This window comes from Typopeltis vanoorti, chromosome 23 (assembly GCF_054136105.1).
Source record: "Typopeltis vanoorti isolate ZY-2024b chromosome 23, IOZ_Tvanoo_1.0, whole genome shotgun sequence".
Taxonomy (NCBI): domain Eukaryota; kingdom Metazoa; phylum Arthropoda; class Arachnida; order Uropygi; family Thelyphonidae; genus Typopeltis; species Typopeltis vanoorti.
The window spans coordinates 85,718,409-85,740,476 of record NC_143571.1 but is presented as its reverse complement, the minus strand read 5'-3'; the positions used below and the strand labels follow the sequence as shown (position 1 = coordinate 85,740,476).

At 35.2% G+C, this 22,068-nt stretch overlaps 1 protein-coding gene across 1 annotated transcript in view; it reads right to left on the bottom strand.

Annotated features, from left to right (window-relative positions):
• The window catches only part of LOC150094043 (uncharacterized), a 333,048-nt gene that overhangs the window by 199,387 nt on the left and 111,593 nt on the right, over nt 1-22,068 (bottom strand). The gene's annotated exons all lie outside the window — the stretch shown is intronic.

Sequence of the window (22,068 nt, the reverse complement as noted above, 5' to 3'; positions counted from 1 at the left end):
TCACTTAGGACACTACCCATCTATCGACGCAAAGCACGCGTAAAAAAAAAGTAGCAAGAAGAAATTATGGAAGATAGATTAAAACAAGGCTTATGAAATTTGTATTTTTTTTTTCATAACATGTCTGTGCACGTTGTTGTAAATAAAGAACAACATAACGGAATTTCTCTAAGCATAGCTCTTCTATTATAAATATATAAAATTATTATTATTATAAATTTATAAATTTAGATATATAGATATATATAGTATATATAAATATAGATATATAAATTTATTTTCAACTCAATTTTGAAACTGAATAACTTTATATTAGGTAAGAAAAAAAAATGAAGAAGAGGTGAACCATATACTGCTTGATCACAATTGCGTCCAAACCAATACGCATTACCATAAATTTCAGCACTGGTGGATAGAATGGAGAAAGTCAGCAAGTTTGAGTACTTGGGATCCATTATTAATGTAAAGAATTGCTCTTCAGAAGCACTCATCTTATCCACTTTTCCCAATCATTCTCTTCGCTTTTTTTTTACATGTATGTACATATTTATCGCCCAGTTATATCACAATATACCTGCATGTTAAATTAGACAAATAATCTAATTTCTCTAGATAATCATTATTACTTAATATCTAATTAACATATTCCCTAACCATTAACATAGTCTAATTCGGTATTACAGTTGCATAAATATATATTTAATAAATAGAAAAACAGAAGTTTTAAATGGGATATGGATTGCAACGATATAGGGGATTCTGCTTAATGGTGGACTGAAATGACGTGAAAAGATTTAGCGATTGGTCTCTAGAACTGCCTCTCCATCCACCAGAAACGCAGGTAACCAAATCATAGCCTTATAAAGAGGGATAATAACCTCCTTATCTTTACTTGTCAATGGTTTCTTTAACATCCAAGTAATCTTCTGGGCTATTTTGCCAACTCTTGCAATATGTTTTCTGAATTTCAGATCTCTATCTACCATCACCTCCAGATCTCTACCCTAGGCAATTTCTTGTAAACTAGTACCATTAATATGATACGAAGGATGTAAGCCTTTAATTCCAAAGTGCATTTTACAGAAGAAAAAAAATGATAACCACTGTCCTTTTCCCACGCTGCCGATTTATTTAAGTCATCCTGCAAGATATCCACATCACCTTTATCAACTATTGCCCTCCATCAGTTTTGCATCATCGGTAAACAACTGAATATCCCCCTTGAAATGTTTTGCTATATCATTAAAGTGCAAATTAAAGAGTAGCGGTCCTAGTACAGAGTTCTGAGGCACCCCCTATTCACCCTCATTCGCATTGATTCCACTCCATCATACATCACCCTGTGATGTCTGTTTATCAGCCATCAACCTCATATAAATTCCCATTTGTTCCACTGGTAATACTTTTCCATGTGGTATTGTGTCAAATTCCTTTCCAAAGTCTTGCAGTATCACATCAATAAAGAACAAATCCTTAGATTAATAAAGAAAATAAAAATAAAAGTATATATACAACGCCTTATTTGAATAAGCATAGTTGTGTATTAAGTGATATAAAATCTTATAATTCTTCTTATATCATCATTATAAACACGCCAAATAAAATATTTAAAAAATTATTGTTTTTCGGTGCTAATGAATGATGTGAAAATACCTTCGTGATAAGAAAAATACACTTTGATTTGATATTTTATTCTTGAAATTCAAACATAGAAGCTCTTGAGAAACAAGTGTGTCTTAATGAAGAAAGAATGGAGAAAGTCAGCAAGTTTGAGTACTTGGGATCCATTATTAATCTAAAGAATTGCTCTTCAGAAGACGTCAGAAGAAGGTTAGGAATGGTTAAAACATACAGGAACCCGTCTAAAATCTGGAGGGATGGATCTATCTCCATGGGAACAAAGTTGAGGATTTTGGATGCAGTTGTTTTTCCAACAGCGAATTATGGATGTGAGATTTGGAACCTAAAGAAGTCAGATAAGAAACAGTTATCTGCTTTTGAGATGTGGTGTTACAGAAGGCTGTTAAGGATATCATATACTGAAAGGCGTACAAATGAATGGGTATTAGAAAAGATCAATAGAACTTTAAGGCTCCTTAAGGATATTGACAGAAGAAAGTAAAATATTTTGGACACATAGAAAGGATGGAAGGGGGACTTTTCAGAACAGTAATAGAAGGTAAAGTTCCTGGTAAAAGAGGAAGGGGTAGACTATCAATGAGATGAATGGATGGTGTGTGTGTGTGTGTGTGTGTGGAGTGACTGATCTTCAGAGAGTTGAGGCTGCCAGAAAAGCAAACAACAGGACTACATGGCGAGGCCTGGTGTGGAACATCGCTGAGCATCGGAGTGACTATACGGCATCTGTAGATGCCCAGTGAACTATAGATAGACAGATAGATAGAAATTCAAGCGAATGAGATGGCGAGAGAGAAAGAGAGAAGGGTTTTCATTTGATGGGGAATGTTCAGATCGCAGCATAATATTTTTCTTCATCGACATTTGTGCTACTTTAGATTTGGTCACGTTCTAACGATTGTAAACTGAACAAAGAAAATGCATTTGAAACTATCAGCAGATCCATTAACAGGTCTAGACGGCGCAGAAAGAGCCAGCGTAATTTTTGAAATGTCTCCTTTTTTTCCCAAAGCGTAATGCAGAGCACTAAGGCATTCCTTCCACATTTTCTACACAGCAAACATGCTATAATTACAAACACAAAATATATAATCTACTTAATCTGTTGTTTTTGACAAACTGATTTTTCAAAGGATAATAAATCAGTTTCAACAGAAGGGAAGCTTTTCAGTTTGGGCTTTTTAATATAATCTATTCATTAAAATATTCGAACTGCGTGTGTACATATATGCAGGTTAATTCCATACTCCCCCCGTCATAAACTTTAAAGGCGTATTCTACACCTCAGAAATAATGAAAACGGTCCCAGTAAACGAGTACTAAAGTCTCGCATTTTCACGACACAATAAAGCTCACAATAAAGACACAACCTGATGAATCCCCTGATTATAAACAACAGATTCATGCATGCAAGTTGTGCCTTTAGTTGCGTGCAGTCTAAGATGTTCGCCTCAATCAACTGGAAATTGTCATTTGCTTCGGTGTTCATAAATAATATACCGTGTTTTGCAATATTAACTGATTCCCGTTTACTAATTTAGTTAACATGCACTTTTATTATGAGCATGCAAAGGAAATGCACGTGACACTATGTCAGCTTAATTAAGAAACCTTCTCTGATCGTCGAATTCTATGCTCTCGAATTCTCACACTACCTTTGTGATATTATTACCGTTTCTGCGTTACGAAATGAAAGTGGAGGAAAAAGAACCATGAAGGTATTCGAAACTAAGGTAAACATCATTTGGTAGCAGGTAATTCACGCTCTAGCACAGTCAGGATTGCAATGGAACCAGTTGTCTTCCAAGGAGTTGTATAAAGAGGTCAAAATCGGCTTAGTAGTACCATTTCTAGCTGGTCACACAGCTGGAAATTACCAGATGACGATCATCTGGTAATTTCCAGATTATGGAAACCATCATCATTGGTAGTTTGTTAGAGGTTTCTAAATCACTCAAAAAATAACAAGGCGTATGCTTTTCAAAGATAAAGCAATAGTCGCTGGAGACATCATTTGCAATTACGACAACAGCAATCAAAATTGGCATACAGTTATTCAATCAACATAACAGCGGCAATTCATAGGCAGGAATCTTCCGAGACACACACACACAGAGAGAGAGAGAGAGAGAGAGAGAGAGATTAATAAGGTCTGTATGGTTTACAAAATGGCTGAGAGGACATTTGCAACTTTTTGCAAAACCTGGGAGAAAGCATGTTCCATGCTGTTCTCGATTTCTTTCTCTTGGTGTGGAAAGAGGAACATATGGTTCATGCATGATAGAGGTCTACCACACATCACTCCGAAGTCTCAACGATATTTTGATCAAAGGTTTCTGGAAAGATAGATCGGTACAGATGAGCAAATGACATGCCTTCCTCGGTTCACTTACCTAAATCCTGTGGAGTTTTATTTATAGAGCCATACAGTTATTAAATTTTTATTTTTGAAGTTATTGGTGTAAACTGTGGGAAATGTTGATGAACTGTAGAAAGGCGTTGAACATGCATGCATCGCAATCGGTCGCAAGTCAAACATTTTCTAGCGCACGAGACTGTAAACGGTAAGACAATTCAACGGTTTAATAATGGCTAGGCATGTAAGTCATTTTCAATAATTGCTTTGAGGTACACTAACTCTACAGTGTTTCGTTGCCACTTATCAAGGTATTTATGCTAATTTCTTGATTTTTTTGCTTCTCTCTACATTGCAGTTTGTCAGAGTTCTTCCTGCCAAAACAAAGGGCTGTATCTCGGAAATGCGAAGTCCTGACCCATTTGTTGTTAGTTTTGTGGGTATAGAAATATACCTTTTTTGTGAAATTCCAACCAATAGATCACGGGTTCGAATCGCATTGTTGATGGCGGTTTATGAACGGTCCGAGATGGTGAATGAATTTAATCCAATGTTGCGAGAAAACATCCTGCTTGACTCGAAGAGCAGATTTTAAAAAAATAGAAAAAGTAAAAGCATGCAGTGAGGCACGATTCTTAGTGACGTATGAAACTAAGTGTAAGAATGGTTCATATTCGTATCAGTCACAGGATGAAAGAATATAAAACTAGCATTCCCATAAGACTAGCATTAATAAACATCATTTGGGTGTGAAATTTAAAACTAAATTACTTTATGATTAATCATAAAGCATTACATCAATCATTAAAACACTTAATGATTGATGTAATGCTTTTATTATTTTTTTATAAAATTTATTATTTATTTTATTTTAGAAATTTAACAACTACATCCTTTATATTCTAATTCATTCATTTTATTAAATAAATGAGCCTTTGTGAGACAGCATAGATCTAATGCTATAGTACTAATGTAGTACTTCAGTACTAATTAAACAATCTGAAAATCTGAATAAAATATTTTATTAAAATATTACTTAATTTATATATTGTAAATTGCGCATAGGGTTGGGTTGGTTGAAATTCACTTGATAATCCTTGCGAATCGTACGGCAAAAGAAGAATCATCGTGATATATATTTTCCCTTCTTAGTCTGTGGCATTAAATATTTCGCGTGATTGGAGAAAAGATGACTTCAGCCTTCATCATGGATTTTACAGGTCTGGATTCCTATATTCATGTCAGCCTGCTATGTCTTTGTGGATCGATCCGCAGACAATGAGATATGTGTTTTCTAAGTTCTCTGAGGATTTCAGAGAGAAAAAGAGAAAAGAAGAGATGGAATGTATGCGTTAACAGTACTTACTTGCCCGATACAATGGATGGGAGAAGGTGATGATAAATGAGTAGGTGGAGACAAGAGCCAGCACATATGGAGACACCACATAAAACAAATGTAACGCCACACAAAAGAAATGTTTTAAAAAACATGATCGGATCTACTTTTACAAAACAGTTGAGCGATGTGTAGAGCATGAAAAAGCCCAATAGGCCGTGTCTTCAAGCACTTGACTTTGAGCTATATAAAGGCCGAATTTGATGACACAAACAACAGAAGACCTGCAGGGTTGTGTGTCATTTTCACAGTTACGTGGACGTGAAAAATATATGAAAATATTTTCGTGAGTTTTCTTATCCAATAGGCAGATATCCCAACGAATTCAAACCGATTCGCGTAAAAAATGAGCATAAAGAATGCTGCTATATACACCCCTTTCAGAAGTGAATGTATTGTGTAGAACGTTTGCCACATGTCAAAGCGTCTTCAAGACAACATTCAATGATCTTGAGGAATTTGCTACTGAGATTTTGTTGTACATGTATATATTTGTTATTTTTTTCAATTATTCTTTTACTTTTCTGTTAATCAAAATTTACCTATAATTTCTTAAGGAATAAAAAAAAATCTTGATTATACATATTAGGAGAAACTATTATTATTAATTGTAGTGATCAGAAAAAAGAAAAGAAGAAAGCAAACCACTAATATTTCTGCATATTATAGCTACAAATAGCAGATTGTAGTGACGTGATTAAATTTAAATTTAGAGGAGGAGGGAGGATGTAAATCGACCGTGAGATGCGGTGATTAATACCCTTGGAGGGTAATGGATGGCAATGCTGTAGCCAATGAAGTTTTAACTGAGGCTCGGCTATTGCTGTTACCCTCCTGCCATGATCAGAGCTTTAATAGCTCAATAACACCTTATCCCTACACTGTCCTCTACAGATAACGGGGAAGATGAAAAGCATTCTTGCTCGGCCCCTTTAAGTCAGTTCCTTATAAGGGCGTTTCAATTTTGAATTCACAGGTGAATCGACCGTGAGATGCGGTGATTAATACCCTTGGAGGGTAATGGATAGCAATGCTGTAGCCAATGAAGTTTTAACTGAGGCTTAGCTATTGCTGTTACCCTCCTGTCATGATCAGAGCTTTAATAGCTCAATAACACCTTATCCCTACACTGTCCTCTACAGATAACGGGGAAGATCAAATGCATTCTTGCTTCGCCCCTTTAAGCCGGTCCTTATAAGGATAAGGCGTTTAAATTTATTCTGTATGATAATAACTAAGTTTAATGACAAAAAAAAAATAAATAAATGTTCACTTTTCGAGGTAAACGTATGAAATAATAATCGATGGTCTTCAGAAATAACGAACAAAAAATCCGTTCAGTCAGAACATCGTTGATAGTGACAGTTCAAAATTCTCCCACTGATTAAATTGTTCCTGAATAAATAGCCAGGAACAATAGCCAAGCCAACACGGGTTATCAACTTGTTAGAATTAAAAGAAGGATTTAATAATAGAAAATAAACACGCTCTTTGGTAAAAATATTTATTTTTTACTGTGGCGAACACATCATTACATATATTGCAACATCGCCGCTCCATTCTATGGGGAAGAAAGTAATCGACTAAAGAAAAAAAAATACGGTCTTCAAGAATAATGGATTAAAAACTTATAAGAAATTCTTTGTAGTTGTTTTCCACATTTCATGTACAAAAAAGACAAGAAAAATTGCTAGACAGAATTTACAAGAAAACCTTTTAATCCTTATTGCGTACGTTTTTTTTTATCTTAAATGATTATGTTTTGCTTTTTCTACTACGAAATATATTTCGGCATTATTAAGTAAATTCACACGTTAAGAAATTTGAATTTTGGAGAAGAAATTTCCTCCGATATTTCCCATGGGACAATTATCGTAATTTCGCAAAAAAAGAAAAGAAATATTGTGGAATTGCGTGAGATGTACAGATAAAGATGATGAGATAAGTCATTTTTATGTTGTGAATTGTGCAAAATTAATCCCCAAAAGGCAGGAAAAAAACGATGGTCTTTCTTTATAGCTTTAATTTTTTGTCATTAATAATTACTTTGTTTGGGAAGCGCGCTGATTGCATTGGTCTCATCAAAAATGAATACACATGCAGTCTGTTGAAATGTTCCAAGAGACCCTTAACGTAATGAAACATTTTTTTTGGGGTTCTTTCGCCAGTCATAATGCACCATCCACACATGGAGCTTTTACGTAATAAACCAATTTTTCATTCGAACAGTAATTCGGGGGTCGCGCATGCTATGAATTTGGCGTAGCAAGTTAGCCGGTGACAAATTGTTGATGGCCTGTAGCCATGACTTAGTACTGAAGCACTTAATAGACCTGTCGGACGAGGATATGTGTGAAGAGAAATTTTCCTAAGGATGGTGATTTATAAATTTTAAAGTGTTTTTTCTAGAAAAGGACAACGTTCGTACGACGCCGAAAACTCCTTTTTTTATTATTTTAAAAATGACTATTACAGTTTATGAAAAAAAAATTGTAAACCTTTCATTACTGAAGGTCGAAGTTTGAAGCTTATCATGACATATATTCGTAAGTCATAAATAAGATGGAAAAATATACTCTATAAATGTAATACACGGAACAGAGTTCCTTGACTTTAATAATCAGAAAGAAAATCCTATGTCATCGGGGATGTTCGCAAGCCTCAGAGAACAGGAGCGAAGTTCCTAACTTATCTCTTTACACGTAATATATACTATAGTTTTGTTTGAGATGGATGTGACGTAATGTTTCTATGGCAACAGGAGGTTGCTTATGTGATAGTCATCGTATTGTCATTAGAGGTATCATAGCTGTGCTATGATAACATATTAGATATACAACATAACACATTAGAGGTATCACAGTCAGTTATTCACTGGCATTTTTATTTTTAGAGTGTCTTGACGTCATATCCCAGTTATCTTATGCACAAAAAGCCTTTGAATCGGGTAATTCGCAGATATTATTATTATTATTATTATTATTATTATTATTATTATTATTATTATTATTATTATTATTATTATTATTATTCTTTTGTGAGATCACATCCGATACCCACGCAACTCAACAACCTAGCAAGAAAGTTAAAATTATGTAGTTATGTAGATAACTACAGAAAATTAAAAAACGAGCTCTGGAATACCGACAAAGTTAAGAAACCATTAATACTAATATACACATCACAAATCACTAGCATCCAATGCCTACATCCCATACCAAACAGTAGCAACAACACAAACAGTGAAGGCTAAATCCCACTCTCTTCATAAAAGCTAACCCAAGCTTCAAAGTAGATGGGATTAACTTGCCTCACTCATCTACAAGTAATCCTTATAAGGAAATGCAGAAATTTGTATGTATAATCACTCTTTCTCAACCTTTAAAAATAAAAAAATAAATAAATAAAAATTATTATTATTATTATTATTATTATATTCAGTTAACAGAATTCACAATCAAAAAGTATCAATAAACATGAAATAGAATAATGAAATCTTTAACTGGCAAATGAATCCAATTGGCGCCTTATCTAAAGGTTTAGGATCCGACTAGATATCGTCATAAAATATCCCTAAAAGTGCCGTTTTCTAGAGTTGAGATGGTGTTATATCTGAGAAGCTCAACTTTTCCAAATGTTTCATAAATGTCTTTGGAATTGTTCCCAGCACTCCTATAACAATTGGAATTGACAATTGGAACCAGTCCCTATACTTGGGCAGTTTTTCATGCACTTTATCTTCTACTCTACTATCCCTTGGTATTGACACACCAATAAACTGCGATGTTGTTGTTGTTCGACTACATTGAGGTCTGGTATATTACGTTCCAGATGTACCTCTGTCTGAATTTGAAAGTCCCATAACATCTTGGCATTTTCATTTTAAATTATGTTTTTTATTGTGTGTTCTTCCCAAGAAGTTTTGAAAGTTGGGAAACCATAATTCCTGCATTATTATTTTTATTGTTATTATTATTATTTTGGTGCCCTTTTGTCGCACATAAGTGTCAATCTATTCTATAAATTAATTTTTCAAAAGCTTAAAATAAAATAAAGGAAGTTTTAAAGAAATGTATCTCTTGGCATTTATCTACTGACCTTTGTTAGTCTGATTGAGGAGATGATCGCGTTCCAACAGCCTAGCTCGAACCTAGTTCGAACAGCCTAGTTCGAATCACGTGGCCGGTACCTTTCGTTAAATTTTGGAATTATTGATATTTTGAACTGTAGCAATCCACGGCAATTGTTTCGCTATCCATCTACGTCTCATCTACGGCTAACATAAACTGAATTTATTAGCTGACCTCTTTCTAACAAAACCAGTTTCATTCATTATTATTATTATTATTATTATTATTATTAAAATTTTAATTTCATAGTTTTTATTTCTACTGTATGCATATTGAATTCCTATAATTAAATGTGTTTTAAATTATTATAACGCAAATGTTAAAATAAATATCTTTATAATTATTCGTATTTGAATAATTTATTAATATATCATAATTTGAATTATAACTTCTCCCAAACTGCCTTTTCCTGAGAAGAGGATACACTGGTGTTACTGAAATTTTAAAAGGGATATACTAGTATTGAAAGCCCCGAGATTTCGAGATTTTATTCTTCTGTGAAAAAATGAGTACGCATATTGCTACAGTATCCTTCTGTTTGTGAAATAAATGAAAATTCATGAGAATGTATTCTGTTCATTTTATCATCTTTAATACCACGAGAATATCTGAAACAGTCAGCATTGTCTGTTGACTAGTAAACTCACATAAATTAAATATTTTCGTGTCACTTTAATAGAATTTTTGCATTACAAATTGATTTCTTTCCTAGCTGCTTCTTCCGAAAAACAAAATTAAACGCTCGCAGCATTCTGTTTTCCCATGGAGAAAAACAATCTTCTTGGTGCTCAATGCGATAATCTCGGCCTACTCAAAAACAGATTCTAACAAAGCAGCAAAGTAAATACGCGATACCGTAGGGCTAGCCAATAAAGCAACAACTGATCTGTTCTACCAACCAATCGCTCAGAAGCCTCAAACCTTCTCCCATGGGGAACATTTCGAAGAAAGAGAAGCAGTACACAGGACAGAGTAAATTGTCCATTGCGCAGCCTGCAATCCGGACAAAGAAACATCACTGGCTGTCAGTTTGCTTAGTGTGGTCTAATTTTATTAAAATACAAATCTGTTACTATATTTAAAACCTATTGGGAAGAATTTATTTAACCAAATGTTTATAACTCAGGCTAAAATATTTCCTTATATATTTGAATATACAACACTGCTTAAATCATCATCTTTATATCTCCTAGGTATCTCCATGTCAATATCCTAATCATATTTGGAGTGGGATTAGGGTAGATTTAAGTCCTATTTGGGATAAGAGACATTTTTGTGTTTATCAAGCGAGACTAAATTAACCTGTCTTAGACGGAGAATTTTGTTCTTTTTTTACTTCAGGAAACACGCAGTGTTTGAGAACCTGCTTCAAACGTGCAGTACTATTTCGTATCAGAACATTCAAATCAACGAACTATGATAAACGGATCACAGATGCCTGTAACTGAAATGTAAAAATAATTATCACGACGCAAAAAATAATGTCGTACTTATTCGATATGTTTATTATTATTATTATTTTATTCACATAATTGATACACATTCAAAACAAGTTATCATATAAATAAAAATTTGACTGGTGATACAGAACAATTCAGATTCTACCCAAGATCTAAGAATAGTCCGTCACGTAGCGTCGTAAAATGTGGACTGTTCCAAGTAATGCTGTTTTTTGTAGGTCATGTGGGGTCACTTCGTTGATGTTTAATTGCTGTAAATAGTTGGATGGCTTCTATGAAGTTGCACCAAGTGCACCGATAACAATTGGGATGACTTTAGTGTGTTTAAGCCGTTATTATTATTATTATTATTATTATTATTATTATTATTATTATTATTATTATTATTATTATTATTATTACGGACTTCTACTAGAACTAGGAGATATAAGTTCATCTAGGATGTCATGTTTATCCAAATTCAATTTTTATATCCGGATGTGCACGTAACTCTATTAAGAAATTTGCAAATGTCTTGAGGTTGGTGTTATGTTTTAATAAGACAGATTCTTAGTTTTATTAATCGAACAAATAAACCTCCTACTCGTAACAAATCTGGAGCCCAATTGGAATAATTTTGGTGGGGAAGTTAACTGAAGATAATTAGGTATCAGTATAAATTATATAATATGTTTATTGATTATACTTGGGAAAACAAAAATCCAGTTATAAAGAAATATATAGTGCCTTTTGTTTAACACAGGGATGGCCAACAAATGGTGCATGCGCCAAAAGTGACATTGGATGATTAGAAGTGGCGCATTGGATCCCAATGATGATAACGATGATGATGATGATGATGATGATAATAATAATAATAATAAGTAAGCCTATTTATGCTTAGTTAGTATTAAACAAGAACTGATTTCTAGAAAAAAAGCTAAAACTTAGTAATTATTTTTAGCGATTTTATTGTTTCCTGCACATCTTTGCACATTCACTTGTTAGATCCTGAAGCGCCAAACATTAGCGGTGGGTCGTATGTTTTTGTCGTCCTCTGTGAACATTTACAGTTTTGTACTTTTTCGAAAATTAAGCTTTGTGTTTGCATTCAGTTACCCATCACAGTGCAAGATAAAATGAGCAAAAGAAAAACTGAAGTTGGCAGTAAAGTCCTCACTATAATACAAAACATCAGATTGAAATAGAAGAAAAACTGAAGCTAGTGATTGGGTCTGAGTTACGAAGACAGAATCTTGTTTTTATATTAAATCAAAATATCATGTTTATGTTAAATATGTGTATATTAACTTATTTTTACTAGGAATGTTTAAGGGTACAAGAGTTGTAATGCGCATATGAATTCGTACGTGAAAAAATTGGCGCATGGTACGTGAAAGTTGGCCACCCTTAGTTTAGCAAAATCTTCCAAATTTTTTTTAGTTTTGATTGTGTTGCTTCTGGGCAATGTTGGGACTAATCAGTTTAAGGCCGACTCTGGCATTCACTCGTTTTCAGACCCTCGTCGTATCATAATAAGTATATACAGGGTGTTCGGGATAAATTTGACATATTTATAATTAATTATATTTTTCCGTAAGTTACATGTATTAACACACACTTCTCTTCATTTAAAAGTTTGGACCCTTCTTCATTCATATACAAGATGTCAGAAAGGATGGATAGCTGAAACCCACCTGAATCATGGAAGAGAATAACTTGTATCATGATGATTCGTGCCCGCCATCAAAATAAGGATATTACGACTGCTGCCCAATGCTCCCTGAATACAGTAAAAACAATCAGGCATGAACTAGAGACTTGCAATGGTGACTACGAGGATGTAGCAAGAAGAAAGATCCCTAGCAGACGATCTGATTGCGTTCGTACAGCAGAATTCCTCGCAAATCTGCAGGAACAGGTGTTGAAGAACCCTGGCATTGGAATTCGGGCTTTGTTCGTTTAGTTGCTAACTGTAGTCAAGCCCTGGATAACAAGGGTAGCCAATGGTAGGCCGTATGTATGGCAGCAGGATTCGGCCCCTTGCCACACCTCTGGGAAAAGTCAAAAATGGTTGTCTGAAAATTTCTACGACTTCACCAGTCCAAATGTTTGGCCTCCAAACTCCCCAGACCTTAACCCCATGGATTATTTTGTATGGGGCGCAGTTGAAAAAGACACCAATCGCACTTCCAGTAATACAAAAGCCCAGTTAATGGATAAAATTAAAACAGTTTTTGCGGCCCTTCCCAGGGAGACTGTAGCATCAGCTTGTTCGAGGTTCCGAAGCAGAATTGAAGCTGTGATCGATGCTAATGGTGGTTATTTTGAGTAAATCTTGTTGATAGTATTGTAATTAACTCTGCCTGTAATGTTTTTTTGTCAATTCATTAAATTTAATAGATACAAAGAAGATTTTCTTTTTCCTTACGAAACTGTCAAATTTATCCCGAACACCCTGTATATACACCCTATGTGTGTGTGTGTGTGTGTGTGTGTGTGTGTGTGTGTGTGTGTGTGTGTGTGTGTGTGTGTGTGTGTGTGTGTGTGTGTGTGTGTGTGTGTGTAACGCCACGTGGATTAAAATAAATATGTCATAGCCGATCAGTCCAGAGCTTAGAATGTAAAGTACATCAATCTATGGTGTTACAAATGAACTACAGAAAGAAGAAATTCGAAAACAATTCTTTCTGTTTGATCAAATATATAGAATAAGAAAATATAAATATCAGTATCATTTTATTCAAATTAAAATAATGTATTACTTAATTATAATTAATACATTAACGCATAAATAAACATTGTTATTCATAGAAAAGTGAAAACAAAAACGCTTCATTTTAGTGATTCATAAGTGCTTCGAAAATAAGCTTAAAAAAGACCATCTTTTGAAAAACAGCATTTCATTTATCATAAAATTTATATGGGGTGCTTAAGGGTCAAAGCTGCATAACTGAGAAGAGACCTCCACATAAACTTTAAAGAAATGCGGAGAACCGACCAGGACTTCTGACCTAATGTCTAATCCTCACCTTCTCGTGGTGCACCCTGTTGGGTATCTACCTGGATACTGAACGAATGGGAATGGGCTGGCAATTTGGGATTTAGTCGATCAAATTGTATTCTTATTGGCTTAAACCAATATAGAAAATGACGGTACAACATGACAAAATTTCATGCTGGCTGGAGCGTCGCCCGGTTAAACAAGGGCCCCCCGTTGTTTTCGCCAGGGAACCAGGGAGAACAGCGAAAAGTCAGCTACTGGAACAAATCTGAAAGCACATCCCAACTCAACATCACCAGAGTTAAAGATCGGTACTATCAACATAAGAAGCCTGAATGGTAAAGAAATGGAGCTAGCCGAGGAATTAGATAAGTATCAGATCGACATAATAGGGGTGACTGAAACAAAAAAGACAAAAACTGGTGAGATCTTTCTGAGCAATAAATACAAAATGTTATATTCAGGCATTGACAATCATGGAAAAGAAGGAATATCCATAGTATTCAACACAAAATACGAGGCTAATCTTCTTGAATGACAGGCAGTCTTAAGTAAAGTGATGTGGACAAATATCAGAATGGGGAATTGGACAATGAGAGTTATTTGTGCCTATGGTCCCATAGAAGGCTCTACTAAGGTAGAAGTGGAGGAATTTTTTGATGCTTTAGAGAAAACAACTGACACAGTGAAAAAGGAAACGTTGGTCCTTGTTGGGGATCTAAATAGCAGAGTAGGAAATGATTGTCAGAGACATACAAAAATATTTTGGGAAAATTTGGAAAAACGAGCAAAGTTAATAATAATGGAAAATACCTATTGGATTTCTGCTCAGGACATGGACTCGTTATTACTAACACCATGTTCCAACATAAAAATGTGCACAAATTCACATGGAGAGAAGAGACAAGGAATAACAAAAGTCTCTTTGACTATGTTATTGTTCATAGTGATGTTTTCTCCTTGGTGCAGAACACCAGAGTGTAGAGAGGATTTGAAATTGGAAGTGATCACTATTTAGTCTTGAGCAGGATAAAATTGAATTTCATATTGAAAAGAATAACATGTAAGAAAGGTTTAAAGCGAATAAAAGTTGGATAGCTCTCATATGTGAAGTGTAGACTAAAATACACAAAGATTATTGAAGAAAAATGAAAGCGTTTGAGAACAGGAACCAAATCTTGGAGATTCAGTGGCAAGCATTGAAGAAAACCCTGATTGATTCAGCCAGAGAGGCATGTGATGAGGTTGTCTGCAAGGATAGAAAAATCAGAACTCCATGGTGGACACAGGAAGTTAAAGCGGCAGTGAAGGAAAAGAAGAAACCATATCAAAAGTTCCTGGCAAATAAGTCAGCTTGTGCTCTGAGAGAATACAGAGACAAATTTAAGAAAGCTAAACACTGTGTAAAACTAGCTAAATCATGGGAGGACTTTGACAAGAACATAGAAAATAAATATCAAGAGGGTGGTAAGATATTCTGGAGGTTGTTGAAGAAGCTTAGAAATGGAGGAAAGAGTGCTGTGAAGGAAGTTAGAGATGATAAAGGTGATATGGAGATGGGAGAAAGGGATATCCTTGAGGTATGGAGTAATTACTTCGAACATTTGCTAAATGAAACAAGCTGTGATAGTAAAGTGGTAAAAAACACTCAACAGGCATACAGTCAGGAATATATATCAACACGTGAAGTAGAAAAAGCCATCAAAGGTTTGAAATGTGGAAAGGCAGCAGGAGTAGATGATATTCGACCAGAAATACTGATGTATGGTGGTATAAAAGTCTTACAGTGGCTGCACTGCATCGTTCAGAAAGCCTGGTTACAGGGACGAATTCCTAATGATTAGAGTAGAGCTCTAATTGTACCCATATATAAAAATGGAAATAAAGCTGAATGTGAGAATTACAAAGGTATTTCCCTACTGAGTGTTCCTGGCAAGATCTATGCAAGTATACTTGAGAAACAGTTGAGAAGAATTGTGGAAGAAAAGCTTGGTGAAAAACAAACTGGATTCAGGCCAAATAGAGGCTGTCAGGATCAGATGGGAATATAACAAAGATCTGTATTTAAGTTTTGTCAATCTGGAAAAGGCACATGACAAGGTGCCAAGAGCGAAGCTATTCAATGCGCTACAGTTATATGGTGCCAATGGGACATTTTATCAAGCAATACTTAGTCTTTATTTGAGATGTAAGTCAGCAGTTAGAATTGAAGGAAGAACAGGAAGATGATTTAATGTTAAATCTGGTGTGAGACAAGGCGTACATTATCCCCTCTGATATTTATTATCTATATGGATCACATTATGAAGGAAAGTGGTATTAAACCTGATATCAGAATTGGAGATGTTAATGTCAGCCCTTTGCTTTATGCGGACGATGTTATACCTCTAAATAAATCCGCTACAAATCTGCAAGATTCCCTGACTAAAATGAATAGCTGTTGTAATAGATATAGTATGTAGGTCAGCATTTAAAAGACAAAGACAATTAAAATAGGTAGAATCGTTGAAAATGTCAACTGTGTTATGAACGGGGAACCTGTGAAATCTGTGAATATATTCTATATGAATATATTCAGTTGACAGGAAGTCAACTGAATATATTCATATAGAATAAGACAGAAATTAGTCGGAACACTAAATTAGCTGTATACAAGACAGTGTTCAAACCAGTTTTAACTTATGGATCTGAGAGATGGGTCAGAAGTAAAACACTTGACCAAAGACTAGAGACCGCAGATATGAGAGTCCTGAGAAAGATAATAGGTGTGAACAGATGGCATCAATGGCAATATCATATTAAAAACGAGGATATTAGGAAAGAACTTATTCAGGAATGCGTTAGCAGAGCTAATCTCAGGTGGTATGGTCACTTAAACAGAATGGGCGAGGAAAGATTAGCAAAACAAGTGTTCTCTGCCAGGTTGGCAGGAAAAAGACCCAGAGGAAGACCAAGATATAAGTGGATTGATACAGTAAAAAGTGCCTTAAAAGAGAGAAATATAAAATCTAATAATGTTGGAGTCTTGACAAGTAACAGACTGATTTGGAGGAAAATTGTAGATAGGAAGTTAGTAATGATGTAAATTTTTCATGTAGTACTATCATATCCTGTACACCCCTTGAGGGGACATGTCAGAAATTGATGATGATGATGATAAAATTTATATAAAAAAAGAAATGCGTTATGATATACTTTAAATTATATCTGATATTTTTAAAAAATTAAAATTATTTTATTTTTAAAATCGTAACTTAAAACGTACATCTTTTTTGTTAGATTTATTTATTTAATATTTATTTTAAAAATAGTCGAAAATAAGTTTTGAAATCAACCGATACTGTGTGCAGAGAAAAACAAGTAAATGCAACTGCTTCGAGAGTTTGTTCACAAATACAGTTCTGCAACTGTAGTCTGATCTTTAACGTATCGTTTAAATCGATTAGGTATCTTCGAAAGTTATTGTCTGAAAATGTATAAGAGCTGTGCTTTTTTGTAGAGACAAAATATCAGGATGATTTTATCTTTAAAAATAACTAGATATTGAAATTCCTTTTCCGACAATAAAAATAATTGTTTATTTATTCACAATCCTATACACAATCTTACGAAAGAAATCATGAATTCTTTACGCAAAAGAGATTGTCTAGTTTACTACTCTGAGTTGCCTTTACTTTCTTTATCATTGATGAAAATCACGAAAATCACATTGTGCAGCTTGCCATGTGTTATTGCAATGATACCGCATAAAGACAAGTGTAATAAACCATATAGTAACGTCTAATGATCACATGATGAGTTCTGCTGCTGATAAAGCTGTCTCTCAGTATTAGGGTTCCCCCAACTGCGCCATTAATATGAATCTGTTAATATTAATGTAGATTGGTAGAAATCCTGATGTAGATTGGTATATAATATCTACGTAACTCGTCCCTGTCTACAGTAGAGACTAGGCAGTGAAACACGGTTGCCTACATTCCTACCCGTCGTTTAATAATAATATATTAAGCTCATCAAGGGTTACAGCCATTAAACTTCACGTATAGAAATCTAAATGTGGTAACAATAGAACTTTACATCTTCAAGTGTATTTTTGATCGAGTTTGCCTGTATTAGACGCTTTGAACCTATATATATGTAGAAAGTTTTTACCTTGGGTATAATAAATGTTAAAGATACCAAGCTATTTTAAACCTGGTTTCACTCCATTTCCCAAGTTTGCGCCTGCACGTATTGCGAGTTTAGCTGACCCTCAAAGTAGTGCAAGTCAAGGCAACTCATGGTAAAGGTAGATTAAGCTCTGATCACTATTCTTAATATTTACCCTTAATGCACAGCCCATCTCCTTGAGGAGATGTATCATGCTATGTATTAAAGGAAAGGGGCCACTACCCAGACCGGTTTCGACCTTATGAATAAGTAAAGTCGTCCCTAAAAATTCGGACGATCCCTAGGCCACTCAATTGTCGGCGAAAGATCATCCATCTCAGCGTTGGCTCCACTTAGTGATGGCCTTCCACCCACCACCACCGAGCAGAACCGCTCATATTCCGAAAAAAAGCATTCACCGACAAAGCCCCTCACCGGGCCGTGCCGGAAAACACTTTCCCCGGAGACTCGAATAAGGCAAAAACCTTAAGAGAGCGAACTCAAAACTCTCGAATCTCAGCGCCCCAGGGGGTAAGAGCAACAGCCGAGCCTCACTTAAACTTCACTGGTACAGCATTGCCATCCATTAACCTCCAAGGGTATTGGATTGAATGAATCAATCACCGCATCTCACGGTCGATTGATTCCTCCCCATTACGGCCATACCAAGATTTTAGTATATTGAACCAATAAAATATATATTTATAGTCCTTATAAGGACTGGCTTAAAGGGGCGAAGCAAGAATGCTTTTCATCTTCCCCGTTATCTGTAGAGGACAGTGTACGAATAACGTGTTATTGGGCTATTAAAGCTCTGATCATGGCAGGAGGGTAATAACAGCAATAGCCGGGACTCAGTTAGAACTTCATTAGCTACAGCATTGCCATCCATTACCCTCCAAGGGTATTAAAGCTTTTTTTAGTAATACAGAGTATTACTAAAATATTAAAGTATTTTAGTAATACAGAGCATATAAGTATTTCACCAGAACAAGTTACCATAAGGTGTTTTAATCTTATTAAATAAAAATCTCCGGATAAGTTATAAATGTGGAAAGGTTTTTACCTTGGGTATAATAAATGTTAAAGATACCTATTTTAAACCTGGTTTTACTCCATTCCCCAAGTAAGCAAACAGACAAACAAGTCAAGTTTGCGCCTGCACGTATTGCGAGTCTAGCTGACCCTCAGAGTAGTGCAAGTCAAGCCAACTCGTGGTAAAGGTAGAATAAGCTCTGATCACTATTCTTAATATTTTTTGCCTTGTTAATAATAGTTGCCTTGACTTGCACTACTTTGAGGGTCAGCTAGACTCGCAATACGTGCAGGCGCAAACTTGACTTGTTTGTCTGTTTGCTTACTTGGGAAATGGAGTAAATATATATATATGTATAGAAAGTTTTTTACCTTGGGTATAATATATGTTAAAGATACCAAGTTATTTTAAATATAAACATGGTTTTTTACTCCATTTCCCAAGTAAGCAAACAGACAAGTTAGTCAAGTTTGCGCCTACAAGTTGCAAATCTAGCTGACCCTGCACGTAGTGCAAGTCCAAGGCAACTCGTGGTAAAGGTAGAATAGGCTCTGATCACTATTCTTAATATTTTCCCTTAATGCAAAGCACATCTCCTGGAGGAGATGTATGATGCTGTGTATTAAAGGCAAAGGACCACTACCCAGACCGGTTTCGACCTTTATTGAGGTGTATTTAAGTAAAGACCTCTCTAAAAATTAGGACGGTCCCTAGACCACTCCATAGTGGCCGAAAGACCGTCCAACTCAGCGTTGTGCCACTCAGTGACAGGCTCACCTCGTCACCGAGGAAAAACTTCTCAGCGTTGGCTCTACCCAGTGGCAGGCTCACCCCGCCACCAGCCAGAGCCATAATCTCAGCGGTGGCCCTACTCAGAGACAGGCAAAAACCTATCCCGAAGCAGAGCCTCTCAAAGTCAGTCCCCACCAGTTCCGACCCCTATCGAGGTCTCATCAGTGGGAGCCAGGCTAAGAAATACTAAGTTTTAGTCCTTATCCTTATAAGGACTGGCTTAAAGGGACGAAGCAAGAATGTTTTCATCTTCCCCGTTATCTGTAGAGGACAGTGTATGGATAAGGTGTTATTGCGCTATTAAAGATCTGATCATGGCAGGAGGGTAACAGCAATAGCCAAGCCTCAGTTAGAACTTCACTGGCTACAGCATTGCCATCCGTTACCCTCCAAGGGTATTCGATTGAATGAATCAATCGACCGCATTTCACGGTCGATTGATTCATTCATTTCTCGATACTAAGTTTTAAGTAATACAGAGCTTATAAATATTTTACCAACACAAGTTACGGAAAGGTGCTTTGACCTTATTAAATAAAAATCTCAGGATGAGAGATAGATGTAGAAAGTTTTTTACTTTGGGTATAATATATGTCAAAGATACCAAGCTATTTTAAATATAAACCTGGATTTTTTACTTGCAACACTTGCAAGTGTTGCAAGTAAAAAAAAAATATATAAATATATATATATATATATATATATATATATATATATATATATATATATATATATATATATATATATATATATATATATATATATATATATATATATATCTCCTCCAGAGATTTTTATTTTATAAGGTTAAAACACCTTATCGTAACTTGTCTGGTAAAATACTTATAAGCTCTGTATTACTAAATCTTAGTATTTCTAGCCTGGCTCCCACTGATGAGACCTCAATAAAGGTCTAGCTACTCACTGATGAAGCCTCAAAAAAAGGCTGAAACCGGTGGGGGCTATTATGAGTTCGCTCTCTTAAGGTTTTTGCCTTAAGGGAGCAATTTGAGTCTCCGGGGAAAGTGTTCTCAGGCACGGCCCGCTGAGGGGTTTTGTCGGTGAATGCTTTTCTTCGGAATTTGAGCGGTTCTGCTCGGTGGTGGCGTGTGGGTGGAAGGCCATCACTGAGTGGAGCCAATGCTGAGATGGACGGTCTTTCGCCCACGATTGAGTGGCCTAGGGATCGTCCGAATTTTTAGAGACGGCTTTACTTATTCATAAGGTCGAAACCGGTCGGGGTAGTGGCCCCTTGCCTTTAATACAAAACATCATACATCCCCTTCTTGAAGATGTGTTTTGGCATTAAGGGTAAATATTAAGATTAGTGATCAGAGCTTATGCCACCTTTACCACGAGTTGCCTTGGTGTTGCACTACCTGTAGGATCAGCTAGACTTGCATCACTTGCATGCGCAAACTTGACTTTTGTCTGTTTGCTTACTTGGGAAATGGAGTAAAACCAGGTTTAAAATTGCTTGGTATTTTTAACATATATATATATATATATATACTATGCGTTATACATACTATAAAAGCATATACTTTTGAACGTGTCATTAGCGATTAAAATTAATAAAATAATAATGTATTAGTCGGGATGCGTTCCTGATAAACTAATAGTAATGTATAAGGATATATAACGGATATATTTGAAAATTATCATATCGAAAAATTATCACTACTGCTGAAGAAACATTATTTTTAGTAGTGAATATTTATAAATTAATCTGTAAAACTGAACACGATGGTTATAAATATCTGTCCTCAAGAAATCAGAAGGTAAATAAATATGTGATGCTCTTGAATCTCATGAAAGGTTACCACATATAAAAATAACCAAATGGAATTCAACCCATCATCGTCATGACTGGTGAGATTTTAATTCAGCATTTTAAAATTTCCATTTTAATTCAGCAGAAGCTTTTGCCTTCTCTTGCAAAATATTAGAAGTAAACTAAGTATCCCGATGAGAAAATATGAGACATTAAAAGTAGACAAAAAAATTACTGAGTAGTTCTACATTTTATTGATACTGACATGCGAAAGATTAAAAGCCATTAGTGCCCTGGGCTCTTTAAAATTTTTTTTATATTTATTTTTTACATAATACAGAAATCCTGATCTAG